The following is a 24,902-nucleotide window of genomic DNA, read 5'->3' on the forward strand; positions in this document are numbered from 1 at the left end:
TCACTCAAGAACGAGACAGGAGACAACGGTGTCACGATAATAAAAAATATCGGTTTTACTAGAGAAGGTTACAAAAATCATCACTATATAGGAGTCATAGAACTATTTCCAACTTAAAAAATCAAACCATAATGAAACAACTACGGGGACTACAATGCCATCAAAGTACAATGGAGTTTTCTTTAGAAAAGGGTGGGTGGAAAGGGAGGGGGGGGGTGTGTGTGTGTGTGTGTGTGTGGAGGAAGAGGAGGAGGAAGAGGAGGGGGGGAAACACCGCCTACCATAGTTGTCAGTACAATTGACTACACATCACCTGAAAAACTGCAAAGACAGTCATGTCTCCTTCATGCAAATAACGAGGAAACAACAACACCCTGACACGCATCGTCTTATAGGAAATTGAAGTTTGCCTTTACATCAACCTGGTGGCAAAGCACGTATATTTATCAAACATAACACACATGGCAATATAGTCCTTTTTTATACAGAATAGACAGCTGCACACATGGACGATACTGACATGCTTCATCTCATCAAAGTTCAAATATTTGTCTTCTTCAGTGTTTTTTTTTTTTAGGGTGAACTAACCAGTGAGAATATAGTACATGATTATGAAACAATATCTGATTATAAAATGAATGTATGAAAATTCCTGACTTGTTTTATTTCCGATTGTAAACATCCAAAAACTCTGTGGTTCGTATGAGAGGCATGGCGTTAAAAAGAAAAGTGACCGTTGATGAGTCACTCATTTGGCTGGCTGTCGAAAAGAAAAAGCACAAATAAATCCATAAAATTACTGAATCACAAGAAGAACTCAGCTGCCTAAAACTGATAAAACATTAAAAAAATCAATTTCCATATGTATTTTTTTTTCTTCACATTTTAAAATGTATACGTCACAAGCACCTGACTCCATCGTATCATATCACTGTATCCCTCCCACGACATATCATTTAAGATGTTACATTACAATTATTATATCAAATGCAGAACTAGTATTTGAGTGCTAAACACATATCTCAAAAGGGAACATTTACATATATCTGTGAAAAAAAAAAAAAAGAGTAGAAGAGCATGGAAAAACACTGATTGTGTTCTCCCCGTTTTGAGGGAGATGCAAATATTTTAGGGTTCAGCTATTTACAGGTGAACTTCATTCACAAAGGGAGGAATAAAAAAACAAAAAGAAGATAGAACCGTTTTTTTACTGTATAATTCACACAGGACAGCGTACCAGTGCGGTAAGTGTTTTGTTTTCGACGGTGAAGCTTTAAAAGAACACGACTGGCTGAAATCAGATTTGGTTTGATACCTGAGGTGTGTGTCTTCATTTACCTTTGATCTACCGCTGGTGATGAGTGTAGCAAAAACCGTAAAGGTCTTAATACGCTTATTCGCTTTCTTGCCGAGAGTAAGATGAGAAGATTGATACCACGTTCGGTCTCGCGCTTCTGATTTAACCCTCGACGAGAAAGGAAATATTTCCCCAAAATTTGCTTTAACAAAAGTTTGCTACACCTCCGGTCTTAAATAAACGATAATTACCATGGCAGATAAATAAACTCTGGTCGTGTAAATGCACAATAATCCTTGAGATACCACAATGTGAGAGAGGGGGGGGGGGGGGGCTGGGGTGCTTTGTGTTTTTAAGGGATCCTCATTATCCCTCATTTTTTTTGTTTCGTTAGTGCAACAACGTATCGAGCATTAGCAATAAAAAGTCTAAAATGGAGAAGAAAGTAAATTACCTTATGAGCGAAAAACATAAAGAAGAAAGATAGTACCTGGCATACTTCTCAGAGTATTAAAAAAAACAACAACATTCGTACACATTCGCACAATATATTCATATTCATATATATATGCATATAAAACACCAAAAAAACGGAGGAAGTTGGTCGCTGCCTGGCTTCCCTGTGGCTGAAGCAGACAGTGAACAATGTTTTTTTTTAGGCTGTTAGGAGCTGTGTGTTGAGAGGCTGTGCTGGCTCAGGGCGCGAGGCCATCACAGCCGGGCCACGTTCAACGAGCCGCCTCCCTAAAAGCACGGGGGAGGAGACGCTTCTGAACGGATGTACCGTACCTGAGCTGGCGCCCGGCGGGCGAGCTCTCCCGTTCTGAAGCATCTGCCTCCGTCTGGGCCTGCCGCTACTCCTCATCCTCTAACCTCTTCCCTTCGACTCTTAACAAACATCACGGAAGGGAAGAGGATGGAGGATCAGGAGGGTCGGGGGACTATCAAACATGGCCGAGGTGGTTTGTTTTAACGGAGGGAGGGGTGGGCGCTGGGTGTTGCAGGGTGGAGGGGTTGAAGTGTGGAGAGGACATGGGTGGTGGCGGGAGAGGATCTCTTGTCCTTATGAGTAGGCGGAGGAGTTCTGGCCCTCCTTGGAGCGCGCCTCGGCCTCCAGATCCTGGTCGTCCTTGGTCTTGATGTCCTGGTACTCGTGCGTGGAGACGGCGCTCTTCAGGTAGGCCCAGTTAGCCCCCAAAATCATCAGGTAGTGGATCTGAAGAGAAACCGAGAAGCACTTAAAGCAATGCGCAGTAGAGGACTGTTACAGTGTCCCAATAATGCTGCGTTCCAGACAACTCGGGGGTCAGACCTTTCTCAACTGGAATTTCCAATTTCCGACCTCCGACCAGGTGCACGACGCCAAATGTAAACAGAAACCATGTCGGACTGTGACAAACTGATGTTTCTTTGGCAAGTTCATGTGTAAACTATTGAACTCAGCAGTGCAGCCTCCACATTTTTGTGGCATGTTTTAATGTTTCCCTGAATACATTTTGTGGCGAGAAGATAACTTTCAAAGATTGTTTATCGTAACCAGCTACATAACAACATAGTCGACATATTTTGACATCAATTTACAGTTTTACGATATGATAGTATGCATTATGTTTAGTTAAATACAGGCAAATACACTAGATGTAGATGGACAAGTAGGAACTACTTTTGTTCCAGTAGGAGCTCCAAGGCGTATGGATCGCAGCGTAATTTGAAGCAGGTTTTGAGTGTGTGGTGTTCAACTGTTCTCCCACAATGCAATGCTCACAGGAAACGATAAAGCTGCTAAGAGCTTGAAATAACTAGAACCAGTTGGTGATTTCACTAATTCACTATCCTGCCCAAATGTAGCTAAATAGTTTTTTGAACGGAGACGATAATGACAAAAAGAAAAGGTTTGAATGCACATTTAATGTTACTTTGTCTTTTTGTCTTTTTAAATACTACCCTGCACCTCTTCCTGTTAGCTGGAACACATCACAGTGCAGAGCTTTCAGAAGATCCAACACAACATCTGCCTGTTGCTTTTTTAGTATCTCCTTTTCCCTGGATGTAAAACAAAGCAGTCCGCCTCCACAGCGGAGTAAAACGCTGACTCCGTCTACACACGCTCACGCAGCAGAGGCAGGCTGCGGGGTCGGTTTTTCAACCCTTTAGGGTGACACGCCGGTAGAACGTGTGAGAGGCGGAGGGGTTGCTATTGGCAACAGATGAGCACGCCATGGCAACGTGCATATTCTGAGAAGCACATTATCAGTGGGATCATGAGGGTGCTTACCAATGCGATGACGGTAGCACCGGCGCCGGCGAACGCAACAATGTAGAGGTGGTAGGACAGGTAGAACTGTGGAGGGAGAGAGAGCGTTAGAGAGGGGAGGAGAGGTAAGATAGAGAAAGAAAGGTCAGTCCTCTCACCTCGCTGGTGTTACAGATGTCTCCCAGAGTGGCTCCACAAGCTTTTCCCGGAGTGGCGTTCCAGGGAATAATACCTGCAGGATGAGAGCGATAAAAACGTCACAGGACTGCCGCTTTCTCATCTGAGACAAGAGGCTTTTTCCTCCCCCGAGACTGTATTAAGAATCAGGCTCGGATAAAGATTAAAGCAAACATGGCCGCTGAGCCTCTCCTACAGGAAAGATATGGGTCATTTTCTTTCCGATTTACTGTAAAAACATTTTTGAAAACGGTGTTGCATCATCTCATCATAAGCTTCTTATCCTTTTCTTCTTTTCATAACATTATGAATAAGTTAAAGCCTTTCACTCCGATAATAATTTGATGACCGCCAGTAATTAGGTTAATATTTTATACAGTGTCGTACTGCCAATGAAGCATATGTGATCCTCATCCTACTTTGCGAGCGGGCCAGCTGTCCTTCAAATGTGGGTCACATACCGTACATTAGGCCATCAAACAGATATGCAATCATTGGAGAGCGTTGCTGTGCTGTAATACGGCAGGAAGGTGGATTTTTATAGGGATCCAATCAGGCACTCAATAATCTAAATGTATTTTTTGATCCTCTTCCTATATAGAAAATGACATTTAAAGCAAAGAGATAAATATGTGATGTAGTGTAGGGATGGAGAGCACATAAACGCCTTTTGAATTAGTTTTCTATATTTTGCTCTCCTGCAGGTGTGTGTGTGTGTGTGTGTGTGTGTGAGAGCACCAGGATGTTTTCTTATGTGCAAAGGTAAAAGCTGTTATTGCCCCGGCCAGAGGTGCGGACTCAAATCCCAAATTTGATGAATTTAGACTTGACAAAATAAAAAAAGATTTGCAACTCGACTTGGACAATGACTCGTGACTTCACTTGGAGCCTTTTGAATTTAAAATACTGGTGACTCGCAAAACAATGACTTTGATCTCACTTGGAATATGTTGCATATGAATATATATTTTATCTTATTTTACTAGGGGGGAGGGGTTTGGACGAGAGAAGAAGAAAATAAATTAATAATAATAATAATAATAATACAGTTAACAGCAAATGACAGTTGATTCGGAGGGAGACAGGTGACCAGTGGAGTTCTTTGAGGACTGGGGTGATGTGGTGCCAAGATTTGGTGTGTGTGAGGAGTCGGGCGGCGGAGTTCTGGACCAGTTGGAGTCTGTTGATGGAGCTTGCGGTGATGCCATATAGAAGGGAGTTACAGTAGTCAAGGCGGGAGGAAATGAAGGCGTGACTCAGTCTTTCAGCTGCTGGGCGGGTGAGAGACTTTTGCAATATTGCGGAGGTGGAAAAAGGAAGTTTTGACAATACGGCGGATATGGGGCTCAAGGGAGAGGATGGGGTCGAAGATCACGCCAAGGTTGCGTGCCTGCGGGGAGGGGGAAACAGTGGTGCCGTCAATGTTGAGCGTCAGGTTGGAGGTTTGCTGAGTGTGGATTTGGAGCCGATGAGGAGGAGTTCGGTTTTGTTGCTGTTAGGTTTGAGGAAGTTGTGTTGCATCCAGTTTTTTATGGCTGTGAGGCATGATTCGATGTGGGAGAGGGGTGGGTTATGGGGGGGAGTTGATGCTGAGGTAGATCTGAGTGTCGTCGGCATAGCAGTGGAAGTTAATTAGATTAGATCAGATCAGGTGTGCAGAAACAGAGCAGCAGTATAAAGGACCGGCTGGTCTCACTGACTCGAGGATGAGCTGAGAAAGCAATCTTCATAACAGTGCTTTATGGGGTTTATTAGAATAAAAATAACAAACATTTAATGACACTGAGGGAGAAATCCACCGTTTTAAAACTGCATCATTGTTCCAGAAACAGCTCAATGTGCCTAATGCTTAATATATGTTTTAATATACTGTTTTATATATCAGAAAAATCATATTAGAAACAGAGGCTAAACCTACTGACACGAGCCACGCCCAATGTGTCAATCATGTTAAAAGTTCCCCTGAGAAATCCCTCCCTCCCTCCCTCCCTCGCTGAAGATTGAGATCGCTGACAACTTACCGTACTGCCTGACGTCCACACAGATGGAGTCAGGCAAGGTGATGTTGGCGTCAGGAGACCTCATGGCAGCGCAGGTATTCCACATGTTGAAGAAGAGGAAGACAGGTATCGCCGTGAAGCCGAAGATGGCGAGGAAGGCTAGAGCGAGGATGTAGGTCAGGAACATGAACTGAGGAGAGGAGGGGCGGAAAAAACAAGAGATTTAGATTTTTATCCAAATCACCCAAAAGTTTTAAAAGAAAAAATAGGTTAATGTTATTCCTTTAAGACATTCAGAGTCCGTGTTTAAACTAATGTTATTGGACATCTGCAGCAATTAGAGTAATCAGGCCAGAAAGGACAAACTGTGCCAGAGTCACCCCGAAGGGCTCGCAGGAGTGTTAGTGTGTGTGTGTGTGTGTGTGTGTGTGTGTGTGTGTGTGTGTGTGTGTGTGTGTGTGTGTGTGTGTGTGTGCACAAAGTGTTTGCTTACGTCTTTCATGTATGTCTGTGTGTCCATAACGTAGCAGTAGTGTGTGAAGACCTGGCTTGTAACGCATCATGAATGGCTGCTTTGAGCTCATTTTTATAAGCCTGTCAACAGTATTTTCACCAAGAGTTATCAAAGTAACTCAATCTCATTTAGAGGCTTTCATTTGGAGTGTATCTGGGTCAGTGGGTGTGATGATTTGCAGCAGCTGCTTGTGTGTGTGTGTGTGTGTGTGTGTGTGTGTGTGTGTGTGTGTGTGTGTGTTGACATACAAAGGCAGTGATGCAGCGACCACAGACGGTGGTCTTGAAGTCACTCTGCAGCTCCTTCTTGATGGCGCTGGTGGTGTAAAAGCCCTCAGCCAGCAGGATGATGGCGTAGACGAAGAAGAAGGAGGCGATGCCGTAGATGATGTACTTGAAAGATCTGGATCCTGAACACACGGAGAAGAAATGACAATGTTAGAACAAAATATATCTAATAACACAGCGCTTCTAAAGCTGCACTTGGCAACTTTGCACCTACATTATGCAACCCTAAAAGGCTTAACAATGTGTGATTAAACACTCAGAAGTGATGCACCCAGTGCCCAGGTGTTTTATTAGTGGGATTTGGAGAGTCTTTGCAATTGACCCTTCGCTAAGCCCCGCCCACAGCAGTTAGGTGTCGGAGCTTGCATGAACACATAATTGTCACTAACTGCACTGCCTGCAAAAATAAGTGCATTTCACAACTTCTAGGACCTTTGAGGGATTCAAATGACAACAAAATGACCCGCTGACTTACATACGTCTCTTCCCCGTGTAAGTCTATGGGGGAAAAGTGTTTTGGTGTCGTGAACTTCACTGAGGACTTACACTATGGCGAGGGTGGCGTGGTCCGTGGTCACCCTTGAGAAGTGGTTCTCCAGCATGGTCAGGGTTCCGGTCAGCGCCACGTGGCCGCAGCCGCAGAACAGAGCCACGCCTGAGAAGCAGAGGATGGTGGCCACCAGGGAGGCGTAGGGCACCCCGCCCAGACACTTGATGCAACACTCGAAGCATCCTGCAGGGGGGGACAGAGAGAGCAGGATTAAGTCACTGTTTCACTGTTGAAATCAGCTCCAGGAACATTGTCTCTAAAATTGCTTCATTCTGTCAGATGTAAAACAGCAAATACACGCTTTGGATCAAGCAGGAGCAAACAGAGCAGAATGCTGCAACACGTCTCCTAAAGTGGCTCAATCGGCTCCGGTGATGACACTCACTGCAACACTCGGCGGCCTTTTGTCCACCGCTGTTTAACCATCACGTGCAGAAACCTGCATGGATGTTCTTAGTGCTGGGACTGAATCATGCATGCGTGTGCTGCAAGAACGACACAAGAGAAGAGCTGCGCTTCTTCCTGTCAGGCACGTCGAGCGGCTAATCATAGCATCTTCCACAGTTAGTGTGCATTCACTTTGAGCTCAGCTGGGAGCGTTGAATATTACATGGAAGCTGCGCCACATGCTCACATCCTTCACTGCTCAAAAAGGACTCCCTTTTGTCTTTAAAGAAACATTCCAGAATAGTTTTTTTCCCTTCTCATTGCATGAATAACTCATGACCTAAATGAATTATTTCAAAAATAAAAAGCCATTTTCTAGGACGTTTAAGTTGAAATACTGAAGATGTCTTTGCTTGTAATGGTGTAACTCTGAATGTTTTGACAAATATCTTATGACATGAGAAACTGAAAGAGGCTCAAATTGGTCCGAACACCTTTTCATATATTTTCATCTTTCTCCAGCATCTTCACAACTTTAAAACGATGATGAACGATGGACAGTTATCCCTTGCGCTGGAGCTGTTTCTACATAGTGATGATGAATTCGCACATTTGCCTTGCATTAACTGTGGCAGCGCGTGAAGCTCGTAACTCACTTTGGGAAACGCGGTGCTTTCTGCTCCCATCACAGTCAAGAGGATGAAGAGGAATGAAAAGGAGGGAAAATAAAACATTGTATTGAGCACAAGAAGTCCCATCTTATATAACACCCAGTAAAAATAGCTCCTCCAGCAAAGCAGGAAGTTAAAAAGACAAAATGAGCTGTCTTTGTGTGTGCCACTTTGCTGTTTCCATGACAACCTGCTCCAATTGGCAACTCTGAAGCATCATTATTTCATGTTCAGAAGTTTGTTGAATCTAAATATTGCAATTGGTGAAGTCTGGAACACACAATTGATCACGTTACATATCTGTCAAACGTGTGCTAACCCCGCAGGTTGTGTCACGAGATGTTATTCACGAGTTTAAAAGAGCAGATTGATTTCAGCCCCACTGCCAGAATCTAATTTCTCAATAATGAATATGATATCCTGACTTTTCATTTAGCCATCATCGGGTGGAAATGTCACTTTGTACAAAAGTTAAAGCTGATGGCATTCCCATCGGGAAGCATAAATGTTAGCATGCTAAACGAACGGGCCAGCGCTGCATTCACGTCTCTCCATTCGCTCATTGGTCAAGTCGTTCTTGGACTAAGATGGCTTCACGATCTTTAGGTCGTAACGTGGATACGACATAAAAAGGATGTGCAAAAGAAACGGACGAGGTGAGCCATGAAATGTTTACCAAAAATATTTGCTGACTTTGTTGTTCTGACTTAAAGGGGCGTTCACGTGATTATAACGAAAGCGAATCTTCTTTACCTATTTGTCTTAAGTACTAAACATAAAAGATATTACTCTTCTATCTACAGAAAGTTAGTCTGCTTCTTCAAAATTAGATTCTTTTAGCAACTAAAAGTTTGAAACTTTAATTGAGTCAGCAGATTTTTCTGATTTAACATCCTATTCAAATAAATGACATTTAACAAAAAGATTTGCAAAGCTAATCTGTTTCCATAATAGTACAATCCTGCTTCTGTCTCTGATAAGAACAGTTTTGTTCTGTTGAGGCTCGTCTCCTGACCTCAGCCGGCACGTATTGAACACTCCCCTGCTCCATGTCTGAGAGGATGAAAACCCGAGCCGTGAATCAAAGATGCAACTGCTTCCCTCCAAAGTGAGCTGTTGCCGCGTTGCGTAACGCCGCGGTTGCATAATAGATCCAAATCCTATTAATGTTAATGAAGGAAGCGGGCTGATGAAGAGGTGGAGCTGATAAAGCTGGATGGCTCTAAAATTCTGAGCCGAGAAACAGGCCAGGTCTCGAGGGGGGGGGGGGGGCTGCGATGGACTCACTGGTCGATACAACGAGGACCAGCAGGCTGTTTAAAAGCTGCTCTGCACTGACACTCAATCCGGCTATAAAAGATCAATCTCAACAGGTAATTTAGTATGTTAGTCTTTATATGTAGAGGGGAGAATAACATGTGCCAGTGAGATGACGTTATCTCAATATTCAGGGTCTGAGACGATACCTCGTGGTGGGTAAAGGAGCCGATTTGCAGATTTCGCTCATTTGTTTGAAGACTTTAAAAGTGCATGACCTGTTGTTAACTCTATCTTCTCCCTGAGCCCCATGCAGCTTCACGGCTGAATTCACAGGTTTCTTTTAAACACTGAGCGGGCTCCTCATCCGGTCCGCCTGTGGCTACGCGACTGTTTGTCAGCCTCAGTTTTAAAGTGCGCTAATGGGAAACAGACAGGCCGGAGTGGTCAGCTCCAGCCGGCCCTAATGGAAATCAATGGACTATTCATTAGAAGAGAATTTAGGTGACACACGAGGCCGGGCCATCGCTCTCGTTTTATACCTCGCTGCATCTCGCTATCTCTCGTATCTGCCTGTGCCCCGCTTGTCTTCTCCTCTGCTCTCTCTATGAAATATGGCTGCATGCCCACGCTGTACTTACAGTGAGCCAGCTGGAGTTAATCGCTTAGACAATATGTGACGATGCTGCATCATATATCAGCTCAACAATCTCAGACCAAGGACGATGCATCGGTCTGTGGGAACATGTCACAGGCTGTCTGTGAAGACACCCGCCTCGCTGATATGAAAGGACGAAACATTTGGGAGTTTCTGTTCATTTTGTGAAGCGATGGAACAGCAAATAATTTGACAGACAAGAGCTGCAATTAAGGATTTACACCCCCTGCTGTTGAAGCTTGTTCTTCCTCTGCTCAACACAACCAGAGAAATGTTCCCCTGCTTTAATTAGGATTTCAATTTGCAGAGGATGGAAGGATAGATGCTCTTTGATTGTGTTTTCCACAGACAAAGACAAAAGGAAGGGATGAGAGGAGGAGGAGAGACGACGGTGTAAGCGAGGAGTATGAGAGAGGAAAAAGGAAAGCAGAGGTGAAAGGAGAGGAAGAGAGCGAGGAAGAGATCGATAGAGAGCGAGCAGAGGAACAAAGGGAAGAGGAAAGAGAGAGAAGGAGGTGAAGAAAGAGGCAGAGCGAGGAACAGAGGAAATAATAGAGAAAGTGTAAGCGGAAAAAGCAGTTCTTGGCCCCGGGGCCGGCAAATAGCAGTTGCCATGGCAACGTGTTACCCGCGACCCAGTTCAGCGGTAGCATGGTCCTTCACAGCCGCTTCACACACACACGCACACGCACACACACTCACACACACCGATGCAGAGTGATGTAACCTCAATAGAACTAGATTGGTACCAAATGGTGACCAGGGTGTGGAAGAGGAAGCGCAGGATGTGAATGAGGTGACAGGACGGAGATGCAAAGTCGTCCGTATCCCGCTAGTCGAGTTCTTTGGGAAAGTGTGTCAAACAGATATTGTATTGTTTGACATGAAAGAGACGGAGGGGGGAGAGAAGAAGAGTCTACATCTTCTCCTATCAGCTCGATGTGGATTTAAAGATGTAGCTAGCTGCAAAAATATGCGGTAACGTTGAATATCGCGATAACGATGTTACTCGCGATACATCAACAGATTCTGCTGCGTTCTGTTGACAGCTGAAATTGCTTGTTGATAAAAAAAAAATTTAACTGAACATGAAAAGCACCAATAAATAAAAGAATAATAGCTACATTTTAAAGTTGAAAGTTGAAAGTGTTCTATTGATGCTCTCTTTCAACTAACTAAAACATCCTGCGATGAAGATTTAAAAAACAAACAAAAAACCGATATATTGTGCAGCTCAAGACGCTGGAATCGTCAGACTCTCGATGTTTGCACGCACCACCCGTCGCCTGAACCTCACAGCGTACTTGGTTCTGCTCCACTAGTGTACAGAACACTCTTGCTGAGAACAGCTGCATGCTGACTGCAGCGAGAGGGAAGCGAAACAGTAAAATTGCAGGCTTTGAAACAAAGCAATGAGCGGAAAGACGTAAAGAAAAGCTCAGTGAAGCTGAGGGGAACCGCAGTGATGATCACTATGAGCGACACATTTCACATCAGTCATAAAAAATATATAGTTTATTGTCTTTAAGTTCTGGTTACAACTTAAAGCCTTTCAAAACCTTTCTACTTGATACATTATACAACTGCTGATTTCTCCAGGGTCTCATGTTTACCCATCATTACTGCATTACTGCAGCTTTTCTGCACAAAGTATCCGTTAGTGGCATCTAAAAAAGCCTCTTCCACAGCAGCAGATAATCCACAAAGTCAAAACAAAAAAGGTTTTGTCCTTTTCTTCCATCGCATTCCAAGTCTTCTCATTGGACGAGACAATGTTTCAGGCTCTTTGATTGGGCGAACGTGGCACAGAGGAGACAGAACTTGTCACCGGTTGCTGACATCCTTTGTGATTATGCTCCATTTCCTGTCAATCACCTGACACCCACGACATGGAAAGTGGCTTAAACCCCTGAAATGCATGTCGGCGTACGAACTTCATTGTCACGTCGTCACTCGCTTTGAATGAGTTGCGTTTGCGTTGAGAATTTGTATTTATTTTTAGAATGCATAACAACTATTTCACCTGCCCTCTCTAGATCATGCAAGTGCTGTACTCTGGCAACATTGGTTTTCTTGCTGCCATGCCTATAAAGCAGATTTAAATATAAACCGGGAGAAGATTACAAACTGTACAACCCAGTGGCACTACATGATTATCGCCAACTGTTAGTACACTGCATCTGCCAGGAATAACAGCGTTAATAAAGCTTTGTGAATATTTCAGCGGCCGGTCTGCTCCCTGCCCGCAGCTCTATTCCAATCTAGAAATGCTGTATTCATTATGGGGCAATTTCCTCATAGTGCATTATGGGTAGAGTCCCACAAGAGTTGAGGAGGACCTCAGAGAGAGAGAGAGAGAGAGAGAGAGAGAGAGAGAGAGAGAGAGAGAGAGAGAGAGAGAGAGAGAGAGAGAGAGAGAGAGAGAGAGAGAGAGAGAGAGAGAGAGAGAGAGAGAGAGAGAGAGAGAGAGAGAGAGAGAGAGTAAAGAAATGGATGGGAGGGGGATGGATGGCAACGTCTCCTCTGGTTCAGATGAAAAAGAAGCCCCATCTGTTTGATGGCAGCAGATTTCAGCCCCACACACAGAGAAACTCGAAACCTCATAACTTCAGTTTGGGAGATTTCTGTCCCTCCACAATAAAATGCTCCTCAGCTTTTATGAAACGCTTCTAAAAATCCTCAGAGAACATGAGAAGCACATCGTCAGGGAGTTAAAAACAAAACTGTATTTCCTTAAAGGATCATTCTACTTTATAACAACCGACACACACAGTCTGTGATTACAACCTTCTGGTCTTATTCGTAACGATCCCTCAGAGCAACAAATGAATTTCATGATCAATAAATCTGCGAGTTACTTTGTCAGTTAATTGGTTATTGTTTTGTCTATAAAATGTCAGAAAATAGTGCAGCTTCCCACAGCCTTAGCAGCCATAGTTTTCAAATATGTTTTGTCCAAGCGGCAACCTCCAGGTGTACAAAGTGAAGCCAATGCGAAGGTGCTTTAAACCTGCTTTCTACTGACCAGCAGGGGGCGACACCACTGGTTGCAAAAAGAAGTCTGATTGCATAGAAGTCTATGAGATATTGACCCGACTACTAACTTGATTTATTACCTCAGTGAACATTATCCTGACGAGTTTATGATCTCAATCTCTAGTTTGCAGTCTTCTTCAATACAACATGACGTTCATTTAATAAACGACGGTCCCATTCAAGAGTAGAACAGACGATAGTGATTGACAGGTCACTCGCCTTTTGCAGCCTATGATTCATGATCAGAAAGTATTCTGTCGTTCAGGAAATGCAATTTGTTTCCCTCTCACATTCATCTGATAAGCAACACAATATCAACGCAAATGTTTTCAGTAATCGGCTTTTTTGCGACGTTGATCAAGAGGACACAGTATGCTCTGAGCCAGGTAACAGGATGAAGCCAGCTGCTATCAACATTCGCCACATTCGTGGTACGTAAGTGACCCTAATCTGTTGGTGAGAAACCTTTGGCTGGTTATGCCGGCATTATGAATGCCACAAGGTCAGCATCTGGCCGGGCGTAATTGAGCATGATGGACTCCCAAATCCCGTTCTCGTCGCTCTGCTGCTGCGGGATCAATACTTCTCGCTTTCTGTGGCTGATCTGGGCTCAACTCTGACAGATGGGTGAAGAACTCCACTCCCAAGACACAACAACAACAACAACAACAATCAGTAAAGCATCACATTCAAGCACAGCAGAGAAGGGGTGACTTCACATTATGCTACGTCAAATATTCATCCGCTCTCTGGGGGAGTTAAGTTGTCTCTTGGTGTACGATCGGAGCTGCAGCTGTTGTGCTTTCACGCTCACATTTTGTGTCCTCAATGGGAGCGAAAGTGGGTTTTTTTTAATGTATAATCCAGTTGCTTCCGCCACTAAGACTTTTAAATGGAGGTTTCTTACTTATCTGGATCTGGTGTTAGTTAAGTGTTTTTCTTTTTAAGCATTTCTTTCACTGCTTTTGTGGCGACTGGAGGCAAATCTGAAAAATCTGAGCAAACAGAAGTTTGGTTCAAAGGACCAAAATGAAAGAGAAAACACTTCGATGTTCAGTAAAACATATTTCTGGAAGCCCATTTCCCCAAAAATGACAAGAAAAAACAATACATGAAAATGAGAGCGTCAAACTTTTGACCTCGTTTTCTCAGACTTTTAATAATTACGGGATTTCATGAGATAAAGTTTGACTCGTGGGTAAAAATAATAACAGAAGAAGAAGAAAGTTTAATATGGAGTGTATTATCACACAATATGATGCATGAAAGCTGTATATGTGTGTCCTTTGGGGCTATTTTGTATAATAAGGCAAGTACATGATGATTAAAAGGGTGTATTTATTAAGTGTCCGGCTGTAGGGTGCAGAGACAGCGGACCTAACCAGAGATGGCAGAGAGTCCACCGGTGTGAAAACTCTCCTAACAGCTCTCTGTCATCTCGAATCTTCTGAGCAGCAGAAGCAGGATCACCTGTCCCGAGCGTGCCGGCGTTCTACCAAAATGCAAAATGGCCCCTCTGGCCATAAGTGCCGTGCAATGGAACTGAATGGCTCGGCGGTTACGCAACCAACTTGGCTAATGTCACTTTCCCTGAGATGTCAAAGAAGTCAGTGGCCCTCCCCCTGGCCCCTCCGCCTCCACTCCCCCCTCCTCCTCCTGATGTGATTATGGAGATTCACTTTCCAGCCGCCTCAGGGGCTACAAGAACACTATGTGTGTGTGTGTGTGTGTGTGTGTCAGAGTGTGTGAGAGTGTGTGCGAGTGAGCATATACTCTCTAAATATGACTTACTGAAGAGTCTTGTTTACTGTAACGCGATACACTTTCTGTGAGGGCTGACTTCACAAAGGTCTTTATTAAGATTATTCATCAAATATTAAGGATGATTTACAAACTAAAGAGACCAATTATTTTACTTTTTCATGCATTGGTCAATCTTGAGAGTTTTGGCTGTTTTGCTTCCAGAACATGTGTTCTTTCAGACTAGAGAGAAAATGTTATGTTACTAACTTTGTCTATTTGCTTCTTTATATTTCTCCTAAATGAACCAAAGATAATGCCTCAATTTCATATTCAAACACAACATTTTAGAAAACTTGTAATACAAAACATAATTGTCTTAATGTAAGTAATCAACTGGGGAAGTTTCATAGTGATATCTAAAAGTTAAAGTTTTTACTCTATTCACCTGCAGTGTGTCCTAAAACAGAAGCTGACAGCTGAGACCCAGAATGACCCGGACCTCGTACAGGCCCGGTCACTTATCGATGTCAGCCGCGGCTAACGATGACGAGTGCTTAATCGGCATCAGGCACTTTATAGGCCATGGATGAGAGGAGCAGATTGGGCAGCAGTGGGTGATGGAGGAGGGCCAGAGGAGGTTGGCATCACTCAGGAACAAGACATGCTGCGCCAACCTGCCACTAGCTGCTATTCATATACCCACTGCAGACTGGGGTTCACACACAGAGGCCGTGTTGAGGGTGATGCTTGTGTGTTCCTTCCCTAATGCTTGTAATCTGTTGCTTCTTTCTAGGGCTTCTTTTTTCGATATCAAATCTTTTTTTATTTTTTTTATCATTTAACCTATAAAACATCCGATTATAGTGTAAATAATAGATATAAATATATTTAATTAATTAATTAATTTTGAGTAAGTTGAAAGAGAGAATTAGTAGAAAGAAATGCACTTTAAACTGTAATTATATCTTTTTTTATTGGTGCCTTTTGTGTTTGGTTTAGTGTTGAATTTATTCAAATTATTCCATCTTTATTTTCTCAGTAGTTCAAGTATTAACGTTACTGCATATGTTCCTCATATCGTGCAGACCTGATGACCAGTGGGTTAAAGTGGCTAATGTTAGCAGTGTGTTATTGCTTTGTAGTTTGTGCTAATGTTAAGCATTTATTATTTTCCTGTAAATGTGACAGCCGGCAAATGTCACTTAGACTCATTTAAAATGACTGACAATCACTAAAATTGTTCAACCTGATTCTTTCATATTAAAATCTAAATGTTGTGACTTATTGCTTGATGTACAACAAATAGGCAGTAAAAAGCAATTCTTTAGGGATTTTACCAACTCTGCCGGCATTCGTGCAGAAAAGAAATGGCAACAAGACACTTCCATATAAAATACTGTGTGTTTTGTGAACATGCATGCAGAATAAGAACATTTAAATATAAAAGTGACCACAGTGAGGGCACTCAGAGGTCTCGCCCACATACGTGCACTGCACACTAAAATAGAGCTTTTCCTTTAGTGCAGGCAAAGCACCGACACAGACATTCCCCTAAACCACTCCGGGTCATTGACACGTAAACAAATACACACACACACACACACACACACACACGCACACACACACACACACACACGTACTATATCCAGATGGAGGCTGACAGCAGGCTTTGGGCAAATGGCTTCAAATGGGGAACACATGAGCATCTCCCTGTGTGACGGCTTTCACATGCTCCTGCAACCTCGCACACCTCCAGGGCGAGAGCAGAGTAGGCGAAGGGTGTGTGCATGAGTGTGTGTGTGTGTGTGTGTGTGTGTGTGTGGGAGATAAGCAGGAGAATATGGACAAGACTGGGAGGAGTAGAGCGCCAGAAAAGAGAAGAGAGGACGACAAAAAGGAGGAAAAAAAGGAGGTTGTAGTTGAACATCAATCTCGTGTGTGGGAGCTTTTCTCTTCTTGATATCATCATTGAAAAACTGCCATAAAGAGATTTTTTTTTAAAGCTGTGAGAGAGTCTAAGTGAGAGGTGGTTATGTGTAACAAAGACAAGTAGGAGATGGATGCCAATAACAGCAAGTGTACGCATTAGAGTGTATGTGGGTGTGTGTGAGAGAGGCACAATGAGAGTTTGTCCAAATCAGCTACTATTACAGTCAGCTTTCCCACTGCTCATAAAACTTACCGGTCCTGATTGACGTGCAGATTAGCAAAGAGTGACCATATATTTTTATAGTCGTGTACTGATATTATCCCAAATGTTCCCACCACTTTTCAAATCTACAGTTTCATTGATTTGAGTTGTCAGATGTTTGTTAGTTATCAGAGATCTGAGCAAACGTTAGCGGTTAGTTTGAGGCCCCTCCATCCTACGTCCGCCAAACCGTGTCAGAGAAACGCTGATTTTTAATGTGAAACTGCTTTATTCAGTGTTTTTACCGGTTTTAATCACCGGGGCTGTTTGTTTTGTAGAGTAAGAGACCTCTGCGCAGAATTCTGCTCCCGGTAAAAAACATCCTGAACGACAAACAATGACTGCTAACCGGGAGAAGCTGAATGAGATGACAGCAATGGTAGTGAAGTCAACAACCCCCATGATCCCACGCTGCTTCAAACTCAGTCTTTTGTTATTATTTGATTGACCAAGTGGCAGAAAATTACACACTATGCGTTTAAGACGTCAAGTTGTCAAATATAAATCAAATGAAGCTTTTTAGCGCGGCTCAAAAAAGTAAAATCACCTCCTGTGTTCTTCTTGGATTGGACGAACACATCAGCATCATTCATACCTTTGGTGTGTCGGGTAACTGATTAATTTGAGCGACTTTCTGCTAACTGTCAGTCCTTAAAGAGTGTGTAGAAGAAGCTTTATTAGCATGTGTGTGTGTGTGGCAGCAGTGTTCAGTGCCAGTACATTAGATTATAACACAGGGCGTAATAACGTGTGGGCAACAAGTTCATAAAAAGGTGCAAAAGTCACCACTGGCCACTTAATATTTACTGAACACTTGGTTTGAATATTGTATAAATACATAATGTGTAAGTACCTGAATGTGAAAAGGACTATTTATCACAACAGCAGCAATGATCCATAAAGAATAACATGTTGTGTGTAATATAAAACAAGTGCTGCTTGTAAGGTCAAGACAGCAGGGAAGGAACATGTCCAGTGTTTATCAGCAACACAAAGTAAATGTCAGCACCAGCAGGCAGGACAGTCCAGCTCCTCGGCCGCCTCTCCGGCATCAAACAAGGGTTGGCCTTTAGATTCAAGACCTCACCCTGGGCTCGGAGGGACTGTTAAAGTGAAGCTTCTTTTTTTTTCTTCCTTCAAATGACCCTTGTCTCTCCTGGTTTATCCAAAAGCCACACTGGTTCATTCCCTCCTCCTGTAACATGGTCAGTTTTTTCAATGAAATGTCAGGAAATAAAAATTTTCCCAGAGCCGGACGCGACACATTCAGTTTGTCGGACAACAGACGAGAACCCACAGATATTTAATTGTTTTGTTTTTTAGAAAACTAGCACATATTCACATTTGAGGAGTGTTTTGGCATTTTTGCTTTCAAATATCTTGCTGCAAAATAGTTGCCTGTTCATTTTCTGTCCATCGTATCCTTATTCTGTTATAGATTGTTTCATTTGAACGACTGTCAGAGGCCTAAAGAGGAAAAAGTATTCAGTATTTTACTTAAAAAAAAAAGCAAAAATGAGAAAAAGGGCAAGAAAAATGTCTTTATGTGGAGTCAATACATTTGATCCTCTTGTGACTCTTCAGATTTGGATGGTTGGTACCACTGGACTATTAATCAACTCAGCTCTGTGTGACTTATAGCAATACAACCAATCAAGTATTTAAGGAAAGCAGCCACTTACTGTTAGCAGTGACCTCAATCTACCCATCACTGCCGAAACGTGAACTCGATGTAAAGCAATCGGATTTTAGAATCATACACTAGTTGACTGAATGTGATGCAGTTTGAGGAAAGGTTCAACATTTTGGAAATGCGTTAATATCTGAGATGATTGAAACCACGTATCTGATGTCTGTATGTGAAATATGAAGATACAACCAGCAGTTAGCTTAGCTTAGCATAAAGACTGGAAGCAGGGGGAAGCAGCTAGCCTGTGTCAGTTTAAATGCAACACAAACCTCCTACCTGCACCTCTAAACGCTTAGTGATATCTGTCTGTTTAACCTGAAAACTGAAGTGTAAAAACGACAATTCGCTATTTCTTGGATGGGTTTCTGCCGGTTGCCTGGCAACTGGTTCTGATTATCTCATCTAATTTCTGGCAAGAAAGCAAAAAAATGTTTATTCCCCAAAATGTGGAACTATTCCTTTAAATGTTTGCTTGGTTTTAAACAGCCTGAAAACCTCTCGCGTTACCCTTCTAGCCCAGACTCTTAATATCCTGCTCTGCTCAGGTCAGACTTCACAGATTGTGCCGGGGAAGAGAAGAAGTTGAAAGGCTGATGAAGAGGAACTGTCTTTGTGCTCCAGAGGCTGCAGCAGAGCTCTGCTCTTCCATGCAGAAAATTCAACAAAACCTGCACCCATCCAGACGATGATGTAATCTCTTACGGTTCTCATCTGAACATCATAACCAAAGGCGGCGAGCCAGCGACGCGTTACGCAAGAGCAACCACGCACACTCACACACACACACACACACACACACACACACACACACACACACACACACGCACAGGAAGGAAGAAAGGTGTGTGTGCGGACGAAGAGGAACTTGAAATGCACTCAGAACCACTTTGAAAGCCGCTTCAGGAGCCCCATTAAAAGTGAGAATAAAACATGTCACATGGGAGGTGCTTTCTCTAATCAAACCGTCTCATGCTAATGAAATGAGATATAATCGTACCTCAGAGAGGTATGTCTCGTTATCCGAGTCCTGAGCACAGTGTACCTCCACAGACATACAGATTAGAGATTATTGTAGGACGCAATCATGCAAAAAAGATCAACCCATACCCACAAACAGCACCACGGATTATAGTATAAACCCTGCCTGTGTTCTGTGTTCATTTTCCAGTTTGTAATTACTCTCAGCTCATTATCTGTCTGTTTACCATAATGAAGCCACCGCTAATAAACAAGCTCTTTACAGCCAAACTGTGAACGTAGCACCTCATGCTAGTGCATGATGGGAAGTCATTTTGTGAGGTTGTGAGGTGAAAATTATTCAATGTTTGAGTTTTTCATTCATAAAAAACGACAGTGGCATTATGTAAACAAACGGACATTTAAATGGTGAAGATTCTGAAAATGAATTAATATTTAGTATTAATGATCAGGACTGAATAATATTAATAATATTTCAGTAATATATCAGTGTAACTTTGTTCAAGCTAGGCATAGGGATTAACACATTTTGCTAATAGTTGTGGCTTAAACAAACAAATTATAACGTGAAAGCTACCTGTTTACCAACCTTTATGCTAAGCTAAGCTAAGCTAACTGTCTTTTCTTTAGCAGAGCATTAGTCAGTACGACTCTAAAATACAATACTTGTCATATAAAGGTGTCACGATATACTAGTATTGAGAAAAAACGCAAAAATTAAACATTGATACGATGTTATTAATACACGTGATAATATGGTGTAAATAATCAGGCACCTAAACGCCCAACACACACAGACAAAACACACATTTTGCTATATGAAGCTAATACATGGGGCTTGTCTTGGTTTTTGACCTTTAAATACTAGGTTAGATAAAAGGTTCAGATGTTGCAGGAAATGCAAGATGACTCTTCACAAAGCTAAGTAATTTATTAATTACATAAGTATCTATTCCAAAACTTCCTACATCTGTCCTCTCAACCTGAAACGTGTTGAAGTGCAGCAGAGGAGGCAGCGCTGGCTGACACACATCAGCACAAGCTCCTTACATGACTCTCGCCTTCTTGCCCCCACTATAAATCTTCAGCTTCTTAACAGATGCTATAAGCTTATGGTCACATTCCAGATGTCAAAGGCACACACAAATGATTACACCGACAAATAGGCCATCCTCCAATCCTGTCTATTTTGGTCCGCTGGTGTGGGTGGACTCTGTTGCGCAACATCACACCTGGAGCACCACAGTCCACGCTGAAGAAGTTTACGGATAAGTTCACTGCTTCAACATAAAATGGTGATTAAGGAATTCAGAGGGATAATTGCTAAGTATAAATATGGCCGTCCTCCTGCTCAACTATCCTCAGGGTCTTCAAACAAACTCACCCACTCCGTCAATTAAAGCTGCATGATAAAGACTCATTGGACGCTGAACTGTGCATAGCAGAGTGCCTCAGGAGAGGATGATGTAATGTCTTTTTAACACATCCCTGTTGAGGGACACCCCACTCTTCTGCGCCTTACGTCATATACAAACTGTGACAGAGCAATATTACTGTGGCGGGGTCCGAGTGCTGCAGGAACTACAGCTGTGTTGGTGCAAGTCACACCTAAATATAACATCCAGAACTCTAAATCAGTAAGTAATGTTGGTATGCTAAAGGTCAAAATCTGCTTCCAAAATAGTTTTAAAAAAATGTAACGCCGGATCTCAAAATCTGAATATTTGCTTCCAAAATAGTAACATTTCAAGCCATTTTGTAATGCTGCAGCTAAAAATCTGAATAATTTATATATTATAATTTCACGCCATTTGAGCTCATTTCTTTCTCCCAACTGGAGCAAAAACAAATTTGATATGTGTTTCCAAAATAGTAACATTTTGTAATGATGGATCTAAAAATCTAAATATTTGCTCCCAAAATATTAACATTTCATTCAATTTTTTTAATGCTGGAACTATTTTTTTAAATATATATTTGCTTCCAAAATAATACAATTTCACGCCATTTTGTATGTGCTTCAAAAATGTCTCTTTTCACACAAAAACCCTTCATTTAAACACATCTGCGCACATGAAAGCGAATCCAGCAGGGCACACAGGATGTTGCTGTGAGGTGAGTGTGTGTGTAAACCCCCCCCCAGGCCCATGCGCTCTGACTTGGTATATCAACTATCCTGCTCTCTCACAGCCAGCAGAGAAAAAGGGCGGCATGCCAGATCAGCTGCAACACTGACTCTGCACTGATTTGTAAATAAAAAGCCAGCTGATCTCCAATCACCATCATTAATGTGTCCATCCTCATGATTTATAGGCACAACTGTAATCTGTACATTTAGGAAGGCCCATTATAAACAGCCATGTAAAACGCAGAGTGACTTCACTGCTGTGTCTAAACTGAAGGATGTGTTTTGTTTTACTATAAGACAAATCAGCCACATCCACTCTGTGTTGGCGTGGAGTCCACCAAATGCACAGAGACACGCCTACACTATTCCAACACACAGTCAGTAAAGAAACAGCAACAGTTTGGTTGGACAAAATCGACCAATTTATGGCTTTGGTGTGCACGCAAAACACAATTCAATTCTGAATTTCTTTTTGAATGCACTCAGAATGATGTGTTTTTTAAGCGCATGTGTGTGCCTTTAAATGATAGCAAGGTGCTTGTTGCATGCCAGAATTTAATGTGTGCGCCTTACAGAGGCTGCATTAACATGTCTGAGCGGAGGGGATGTGACTGGTGGACACAACCATCAGAAGGTGCGCCAAGTGCACCGGTTTTTGCATCCTCCTGCTTCACCAACACACCCAGCCAGTGCGCTCATACAAAACACACGCTTCATATGTTGCAACGCCGTCGACTAATCAGGCTGCTGACAGATCAGACACTGAGCCTCTGTGGGGGAATCGCTGTAGATAATAATCGAAGCGGCTGCGACGGGAGGATCATGGAGCTGCTGCTGCTCCACACTTGAAACAATGCAGCCTTGCACGGAGCGCAGCGCGCCGCCTCCATAACCTCTTTATCAGCCGCTCATTAGGCAGAAACAAGCTCGTGAATATATAAGCAAATTGGCATTAACATATGCACCATAAAACCAGCCCGTGCACCAGCCCGCCCACCCCTCTTATCCTCCTCCATCAGCCTCCAAATCCATTTGAAAGGCACAGAAACACAGAAAACGACAAAATTACGCTCGGGATTTTTGGGAAAAATCATCTGCAGTGGAGAGATCGTTATAAATAGCATTGAAATAGGTGAGAAGCCAAAGAAGGACAAAAAAAAAAGCATCGCTATTGTCTCGCGCACAAGCGAGAAGCCATTGCAAGTAGGTTAAACCGCTCAGACTGGCGCAGACGCAAATGTCTCCAAAGAAAATAGAGAAAAACGCGCTAATGTCAGCGGCTGATTGAGCGTACCTTTGCTCTCCTGTCCCTCGTCCGGAGTCTCCTCCGCGTTGGACTCCATGGCCGGCTTTGTCCCATCCATTATTTTAGAGGAATATAGTCTCCTTGTGGCACTTGTACCTTACAGTCTGTGGATGGTGGAGCCTGTCCTGGTGGCTTGATGCTCGCTGTCTCTCTCTCTCTCTCTCTCCCTCTCTCTCCCTCCCTCTCTCTCTCTCTCTCTCCCTCTCGCCTCGTACACACCCTCCCTCTCTTCCTCCCTGTTGAAGCTTAGCACTGTCCCTCTATGTATATTAACAATCCAGTCTCAAGATGCAAAGGCTGTCAGATTGGATTTATTTCGCATATGCGGATTAGAGGCCCCCAAATTGTGTCAGATAACGCGTGTTAGCCCCTAAAACCTTCACTTTATTTCCTCACTAAATGTCATTTTGTTTATTATTATTATTATTATTATTATTATTATATTATATTAATAATAAATGGCTTCCTCTGTCTTCTGGTCTGCAGGTGAATTATTTTTGTTGTATATTCTTTGCTTCAGTGAAGGAGGATATAAGGACAATATTTACAGGAGATGTAAATATGCAAACTCATGGGTAACCATGCATACATGATCACACACACACACACACACACACACACACACACACACACACACACACACACACACACACACACAACCACACACTCACCGCCCCCTCTCCATCTGGTGAGTTAAGAGAGAGACAGAGAGAAGGGAGGGGAAGAAGAGAGGAAGAACATCTAGTGTGCTATAAGATGAAAGTTGGAGGCGGGGAAAGGAGTCATTGTGGTTTTTAGTTTTCTCTCACACGTCACATGACCTGAGCAACACACATCACAGTTAATTCAACACTTTTAGAAATTCTTAAGAACACAATCACAGAGGACAAATGTGGTTGTCAAGCCAGTTGCAGCAAAATCCATTTGCGGCGCTGTCATGATGTTTCTATTGGAATAAAGAAGACAAACACACACACACACACACACAGGAGGATACTCCGTTTTCTACTTTAGCATTGTGTGTGTGACATGTTTCTATATGTTGTTGTTACTCTCATTTCTTTGGCCCCAACTGACAAATAACCTTGATACAATATTCAAAGTTTTCTACAGTATATCTTCAGCCTCAAACGCCAGGATGTTGGCTGATGATCCAATGTTTTTTAAATAAACACAAAAACATAATTGCTCTCTCAACCCTTGTGTCATGTTGGAGAATCCTAATGGATTGGAAATCACCTCATTCCCTAAATTCGTATTTGATTGAGGTTTTTTTCAGAAATCTCGGATCATCGAATAATTTGATAAATTGAAGACTCAATATTACATTTTTTATACCCTGCGTTTTATTTATTTATTTTGTACTCCTTGAGTTATTGATACTGTAAGGTGCTATTTGACATTTCAGACTGATTTGTTCTGTTTTTTTTATTGAGGTAGGAGCTGGATGAGGGGGAGAAAATGGTAAACAATATGAACATTGTCTGATTGTATTTTTTTATGTTCATTTTGTGAAAATAAACATAATATACTTGACTGTGATTGGATCATCTTTGACCAATCAGAGCTTCCTTACTGCTAAACAGCCATGTGTCTGCCTTTATTAAGAGGGGACCCTTTGTTTGCCTCTGAGGAAGCTGATTGGCTGAGTGCAAGATGCCACAATCCAATGAGAAATCAAGCAAGGTGAGTCCCCGAATCCCTGACAAATGGTTAAAAGCGGGTGGGGTGTGTTTATTCACAGAAGCGGAGGGTGCTGTGTGCATCATTCACCCCAT

General features: G+C 42.7%; 1 pseudogene; it reads right to left on the reverse strand.

Annotated features, from left to right (window-relative positions):
• Positions 1-31: 31 nt before the first annotated feature.
• LOC115020409 (neuronal membrane glycoprotein M6-b-like) lies at positions 32-23,305 on the reverse strand (annotated as a pseudogene).
• Between the last annotated feature and the right edge of the window lie 1,597 nt (positions 23,306-24,902).

Source organism: Cottoperca gobio, chromosome 2 (assembly GCF_900634415.1).
Source record: "Cottoperca gobio chromosome 2, fCotGob3.1, whole genome shotgun sequence".
In the NCBI taxonomy this organism is placed as follows: domain Eukaryota; kingdom Metazoa; phylum Chordata; class Actinopteri; order Perciformes; family Bovichtidae; genus Cottoperca; species Cottoperca gobio.